We start from the raw sequence: 8,083 nt of genomic DNA, 5'->3' as shown, positions 1-8,083 counted from the left end.
GACTTGCACGTCGATGGGGATGAAATTATGATGATTAGGACAACACAGCGCCCAGTCCCTGAGAGGAGACAATCTCCGACCCAGCCCGGAATCACACCCAGACCCTTAGGATTGGCATTTTCTCGCGCTACCCACTTTCTTTTTTGGTTCGTTGTATTTGGTCGTAGCGGACGTCACATGACATCCGTTTAAGTTCCTTGTTGATCCTTTCACTCAGTTTTTTTATTACAGAGGTCAGGCAGCTCTCTGACCGAACACGCTGAACTACCGTGCCGGCGTGTCATCCTCGCGCAGGGGCCATGCTAATCTTCTCTGTATCGTTCCAATTTTAGTATATGTACCGCCGAAGCGAGTACATCCCACTCTGCTACCGGAGGCGGACAGTACTGTCAGTGAATTACGACGACTTAGAAAACCATACGGAAACCTACATTCCGAATTGGAGCACACAGTCGTACTAATCTACTGGTAGTAACGAATAAACATAGCGGTGACAACAACATACCTGAACGTACTAAAGAAAAACAAAGTAAAGAAAACGTGGTCTAGTAAAAAAAGTAAGTATATTAAACTAAAAAGGTGACACAGATCTTTGTCATATCTTAACTAACGAAGACACAATATATAGTAGACTTTGAAGCAAAGAAATTTAAGCCCTAACACGAGCGATTTGGAATATAGTAACGTAAATCATCTTACATGCGTTGGCAGCGAGTTTTGTTACATTATGCTGTATACATACATGCCTTGAAAGGATTACGGAGATATTCGAGTCGAACACGATTAGCTTATAGTTTTAGCAAAAGGTACCCGGAAAATGGATGAAAAGAAAACTTTTTTTAGGGCCTGAATATTAACTCACGTATAAATAGAGGATAGGACGCAAGGTACAGATTCTCCACAGAAGAAAATGCTACTCGACTACCGATACGTAGCAAACCCAATCTGACACATAACTACATGGTTAATACCTGTAACTGAAGCACATACAACCATCTCTCATTCACGTTTACCATTGAAACTTGACCTAAGGAAACTGAATTTCAACAGTACGCTCAATTATACTGCTGTCAATCAGAAACCTCACAGTATGTAATAAAGACAGCTACTGCTATACTGACACATATTCTACAATCAATAAAAAGAAAGTGTCTTCTCACATCTCAGGGTACACATCATATAAAAGGAAATGCGTTCCATCGCCCGCATCTCGTGGTCGTGCGGTAGTGTTCTCGCTTCCCATGCCCGGGTTCCCGGGTTCGATTCCCGGCGGGGTCAGGGATTTTCTCTGCCTCGTGATGGCTGGGTGTTGTGTGATGTCCTTAGGTTAGTTAGGTTTAAGTAGTTCTAAGTTCTAGCGGACTGGTGACCATAGATGTTAAGTCCCATAGTGCTCAGAGCCATTTGAACCATTTTTTGAAATGCGTTGCATCCCATGGTTTACACAAAACGAAGACAAAGTGTGAAATAAAAGAATGGTTAACTGAAGTGTCATAATGGAGGTAGTAACGCTATAGACATTAACACAGAGACGAACACATACTATCAGTAAAACTAAGTAAGCAGACAACGACTATCATATATTGAAAACGTTTGTGGAAACTTGCTTCGAGAAATCGATGTGAAGAGAAGTCAATCCCTGTCCCTAGCGAACTAGGTAAGTAAAACTTCGATAAAGATTAAAAGAAATTCTCACACATGTTGAACTCAGAGTGATATCTTAACACGTGAACTTGAATGGACGAACCAGAATCACCGCACTAATTTCATTAAACTACAAGCTTGTGTGTAAATAATACTGAAACCAAAAAATCTACAAATGTACACTACTTTATGAAGGACCATATGTCATCACACGCATTCCACACCCAGGTTGTTATTTACTCATAAATCCTAGAACCAACACGTTTCAAGGCCTGTAGCCACCAAGGATTTGAATAAGTATCAACTTACACAAAACCAGTAAAAAATAATATAAAAAGTAAGAACTAACCACGAGAATATTCGTCGTGCAGAGCAGCAAATAAACTGAAAAGCAAGAAACGTCAAGTATCCTGACTTCGATTTAGAACAAGCATTAAATCTGCGACTCCCTTATGTATCAGTAACATGTTTATCCAGTAGCACCAACCCGCATTTATGTATGATTGTCTATGTTTGTTACAATGTCAATTATTTTTCACCAATATAGGTATAGGACTATTATCTCTTTGTGTGAAGGTGCACCTCAGAGTTACACGTTTCGGAATGCTGCATTTGCTTAGCACATTTAAGTGCTGTATCAGGTACCTTGCGTAGGAAGTGAAGGATGGTCATTAACTGATCAAAAACTGTGAAAATAGTAAAAGCCTGAGAACGACGTCCTGTAAATAAATTAATTAGAACAATCGACTGTCACTTTCTAATTTGAAGTTCTCCTGTACTGCAGTTAAATATTGGATTTTGCATCCTGTACACACGGAAGTTGTTCACGAGTTGCAAAACAGAGCCGCAAGTGGAAAGGCAGCAAGGCAGCTCGGAACACATACAATCTAGGCTCATTTACACTCTGTGTGGAGCGAGTGCTTGGGAAAACATGTCAGCAAAGGATTTTACTGTTTCAGAAAAAGTCCTCCGTTCTGTTATGCGTTACTTTCTACATTCAGGTAGTATCGATAACCGAAATATGTGCTGAACCATAGTATGGCATTTGCATTCAATGGACGAAGTTAATAAGTCAGGTGAACGAGTACAATAGACTCCAACTGAAGGCAACAAAATTCAAAGGGATGACTGTTACTTCATTTTAGCTTGAGCATAATTAATTCTTTTGCTGAGAATTCCTATCCAGTATTGTTCCTGGTGTCTAGTTATGACGTCTTACGACGAAATTGATGGCAGAGCCGTAAAAAGAGACATGCCCTCGAGCAAAGGGCAGAGTGAACGTAATATTTTGCAGTTGGTGATTTAATAAGGATGTTGTTCACTAGAAAACCCTCCCCAAGGTCGTTTGTATTGCAACTGGCGCTTGTCGCCAACAACTAAGAATTCAGCTTACCATCGGAACCTTTTGACGTAAGTCTATTTTAATAAAATGTAAAGTAATGCAACAACAGGCTCTCTATAACACCACGAATGAATAAAATATTATTCACTCTGGACTTCGAAAGGGTCTGTATTTATTTTCTGTCGTATGTCAAACTGAAACAGTTTGCAAATCTGTCATTTCATAGTTACAATGTATTTACTGCCTGTAGTTCTGCCACGAAACGACTAAAAGATGTAGCCTTCAGTTAGACAGGAACTGTGACCCATAGCAGCCGATCCTTGAGAAGCAAACACGTTACCCCAGTGCCACTAAAGCGCTGCTGCAATCGTCTCTTCCTTGTTGTCTCAACGATGGCTGAAACTCATGGACTACAACGTAAAAGACGAGATTATTTGTCGTCACACCTTTGAAGTTTATAAGTGAGATTACTCAATCAAACTGAAAAGAAATATCAAGTGAATAATTCAGCATATTTATATGTCATTCAGGGAGTAATTCGGCAGTAGCGCCTTGCCAAAGATATTCTACATTGCTGCCAAGTTTCAGTTATAGTACAGGCAGGAAGAATTCATGGTAGTGGGATAAACTGCGTTCTGGTACACTTTTGGTACCAAATTGATATGTAAATTAATTAAATTGTGACAGCTGATTGACTTATTGTCTTAACCTATTGTTCTGCTAAGTGGTTATTGTTCTGTTATTATGACTCCCTGGATATAATACATCCTTCTGGGAATCCCACCTATCCCATTCCCCCTCTTCTTCCTCTACCCCTTTCCCTTAATTATCGCCAATAGAATCGCACTTTCAGGCCTATGTTATTCGAGTAGCCCCCTCCCACACCATCAGATTGAGTGACTAATTATTGAAATCAATAAATTAACTAACCCTTCCCCCTCTGGTATATACCCTCCTCTACCTGGAAATTGGTGGGAGTGTGTTGGAGAGGAAGCATCTCCTGACAGGAAATTCAGTTACATATTGTTTATTTCTAAAATTCAGTTCTCTGGGGTTGGATCTCTCTGCTTTTTTTGGAAGATGCAGGTCTTGTAAAATACTTCGAAAAGCAGTAATTAAATCGACCACTTTCTTCTAATTGCACAAGGAATACCTTCAACATCTCTCATAACACGTAATTAAACTTTTAAAAGGCTTTCAGTCTGGAAGGATGTGCCATCTGCCATCCAGTGGGGAACACGTTATGCCAGCTGCCTCCTGTATTCCCACACACAGGGGAGACTCATGTGGCGTGCAAGCTGCTGTCTTTCAAGTTCCTGTTGATGCATGAACAACCTTTTGCAAATACAAAAACGTAAGTTTTCATCGGTTTTCATCCCTCCTCATAATAATGCAGTCTGGTTGATTCCCACAAAATTAGTAGTCAGAACTTGTGTCTATATAAACCCTACCTCCTCTATCCCCGGCCTCATTCTGCCATCGTTTGCCTGTGTCTCAGATCACCTTCTCACTCGTATGTTTCCTACAAGTTTATATGGAAAAATGAAGCAATAAGCGGTACCAAACAGTAGCATCAAGGCAAGCAGAAAAAAATTGTGGATAAAATTAATGCTGTGAAGTATCAGCGCCAACAACAGTAGCAGCATCATATAAGCAGGGTGGTCCATTTTTGATAGTGAACGGGCCAAATATCCCACGAAGAAAGCGTCAAATTAAAAAACTACAAAGAACGAAACTTGTCTAGCTTGAAGGGTGAAGCCAGATGGCGCTGGCCCGCTAGATGGCGCTGCCATAGGTCAAACGGATATCAACTGCGTTTTTTATTTTAAATAGGATCCCCCGTTTTTTTATTACATGTTCGTGTAGTACGTAAAGAAATATGAATGATTTTGGTTGAACATCTTTTTTCGCTTTGTGATAGATGGCACTGTAATAGTCACAAACATATGGCTCACAATTTTAGACGAACAGTTGGTAACAGGTAGGTTCTTTAAATTAAAATACAGAACGTAGGTACGTTTGAACATTTTATTTCAGTTTTTTCAATGTCATACATGTACCTTTGTGAACTTATCATTTATGAGAACGCATGCTGTTACAGCGTGAGTACCTGTAAATACCACATTAGTGCAACAAATGCTCAAAATGATGTCCGTTAACCTCAATGCATATTCCTCTCAACAGCGAGTAGTTCGCCTTCCGTAATGTTCGCACATGCATTGACAATGCGTTGACGATGATGTCAGGCTTAGTCGGTGGATCACGATCGCAAATATCCTTCAACTTTCCCCACAGAAAGAAATCCGGGGATGTCAGATACGGTGAACGTGCGGGCCATGGTGTGATGCTTCGACGACCAATCCACCTGTCATGAAATATGCAATTCAATACCACTTCAACCCCACGCGAGCTAAGTGCCGGACATCCATCATGTTGGAAGTACATCGCCATTCTGTCATGCAGTGCAACATCTTGTAGTAATATTGGTAGAACATTAAGTAGGAAATCAGCATACATTGCACCATTTAGATTACAATCGATAAAATCGGGGCCAATTATCCTTCGTCCCATAATGCCGCTCCACACATTAACCCTCCATGGTCACTGATGTTCCACTTGTCGCAGCCATCGTGGATTTTCCGTTGCCCAATAATGCATATTATGCCGGTTTACGTTACCGCTGTTGGTGAATGACGCTTCGTCGCTAAATAGAACGCGTGAAAAAATGTATCGTCCCGTAATTCCTCTTCTGCCCAGGGTCAGAACTGTACACGACGGTGAAAGTTGTCTCCATACAATTTCTGGTGCGTAGAAATATGGTACGAGTGCAATCGATGTTGATGTAGCATTCTCAACACAGACGTTGTTGAGATTCCCGATTCTCGCACAATTTGTCTGCTACTGATGAGCACAGTAGCCGTGACAGCAGCTAATACACCTACTTGGGCATCATCATTTGTTGCAGGTCGTGGTTGACGTTTCACATGTGGCTGAACACTTTCTGTTTCCTTAAATAACGTAACTATCCGTCGATCGGGCCGGACACTTGGATGATGTCGTCCAGGATACCGAGCAGCGTACATATCACATGCCCGTTGGGCATTTTGATCACAATAGCCATATAGCAACACTTTTCCGCAGTTGGTAAACGATCCATTTTAACACGGGTAATGTATCACGAAGCATATTCCGTTCGCACTGGTGGAATATTACGTGATACTACGTACTTATACGTTTGTGACTATTACAGCGCCATCTATCACAAAGCAAAAAAAGTGATCCAACTAAAAAATTAATATTAATTTAGGTACTTCACGAATATGTAATTAAAAACGGGGGTTCCTATTTTAAAAAAACGCAGTTGGTACCCGTTTTACTTACGGCGGAGCCATCTAGCGGGCCAACCATAGCGCCATCTGTTTCCCCCCTTCAAGCTAGACAAGTTTCGTTCTTTGCAGTTTTTTCGTTTGAAGCTTATTTCTCACGATCAATGGACCACCCTATATATATATATATATATATATATATATATATATATATGCTAGTGTTATTTAGCAATCAGTCAGTGAGTCATTGGTATTGTACATGATTCTGAGGTACTGAAATAAATCATAACTTTGTCACTAAGAATTTCGTAGTACTAAGTATTAACTACAAGTCGTCTTATTGTTTGAGTATATGGCCAATGTGTAATTGATGAGCTGGCTGCTGGAAGCTGGCAAAAGCAGCAGCAGCAGCAGCATTGTAATTAGTGTAAGTATTTTTCTTCCTCTTCAACCTACTGTCTATACGTAATATGCTGTTTGACAAAAATTTCATCATATATTTAATGTGGTGCATATTATCTGTGGTAGAAGAAAATTATCAAGGAGGGGCATGTGTTGGGGATAAGCAGGAACCGTCGCAGATCTACTATAAGTGCATATTCTGTAAAAAAAAAAAAAAAAAAAAAAAAAAAAAAAAAGAAAGACCCTCATAGTTTATCACGTGTGAACAAGCTTATATAATTTAATAAAAATTAATATGTGGTTTTGGGTGACATCAGTGATATGGACTTGAGGTACTTCCCCAATTCAGGCGAGGATGTAAGGGCACAGTAGGTGGAGGAATGGAGGAAGACCTTCGTAAGCATAAGCAGATGCCAGATGACCTAAGGGAGATGCCAAGGAGCCGGAGCGGGTTGCATAATACACATTCATTCTGCTTACAAATAATCAGTGTTCTTTTTCTCCTAACAGCAGCAGCAGCTGGCGATGTCTGGAACGGTGTACTTACTTTTAGTTATTCTCTCTCTCTTCTACAGTGGCTGCGTCAGGGGAATCATTTCCACAATAAAGCGTGGCGCGGATACCGGGGGTGGTGAAGAAACAACTGCTGGTCGAGGTCTGCTAAGCACAGCTAGTCGTCCCCGCCGCCGCCCACACTGCCACCTTTGCTGCCACCATCACACCAGCTCTGCTCTGGCGTCCATGAGCCACCGTCGCTCCAGAAAGTGGGTGAGGGCTGTAGCCACAGAAGCAACTGCGCTGCCCCACACTGATCCGATGCCGCAGCATCTACTCCTCCTCCTCCACCATCTTGTCCTCTCCGACCTCGCAAGGACGGCACATACCCCTCAACAGTCACCACAAGCAGTTTCCTCATCCAGTTGTAGTCGTATTAGTAACAGAGATGATCCTGTGGCAGTTCCCTCGTCCATCCATTAAGTGAAGGACATCAGGTCAGTGACACAATACGCACTTTGAATACTCAGTGACTGCAGACGCCTTTGCGGAGTGAATCTTGCTAACTATGATCGGGAATGCAGCATGACGGTACCGTGACCCTGTTAGGTTTCTAAAAGCGTGCCTTCCTGCCATGGAAACGGAGCTCCTCAAGGCCGTTAATGACCCGCGGTATCTCGCCGTTAAATGCGGTGTGGTGCTGTGCACTTAAACACTGCGCAAATATCCAATGTAGACTCTGGCAATGAAGAGACAAGTGTTCATTATCTTGGGGGCTCATGGCGTTATAGCCTGGAGCACATCAATCAGCAGCCGGGTTTTCCGAGATGGAGGTTAGGCTGTCAGCTAAGTACTCAGCCAAATACTACACCTG

The 8,083-nt window shown here is 41.7% G+C and overlaps 1 non-coding gene across 1 annotated transcript; it reads right to left on the bottom strand.

Moving 5' to 3' along the window:
- Positions 1-252: 252 nt before the first annotated feature.
- Positions 253-356, bottom strand: LOC124608712. The gene has a single exon (XR_006979311.1). It is a non-coding gene; the product is annotated as a U6 spliceosomal RNA (small nuclear RNA).
- Positions 357-8,083: the final 7,727 nt, after the last annotated feature.

Source organism: Schistocerca americana, chromosome 3, assembly GCF_021461395.2.
Source record: "Schistocerca americana isolate TAMUIC-IGC-003095 chromosome 3, iqSchAmer2.1, whole genome shotgun sequence".
NCBI classification, from domain to species: domain Eukaryota; kingdom Metazoa; phylum Arthropoda; class Insecta; order Orthoptera; family Acrididae; genus Schistocerca; species Schistocerca americana.
This window is presented reverse-complemented; position numbering and strand designations above follow the sequence as displayed.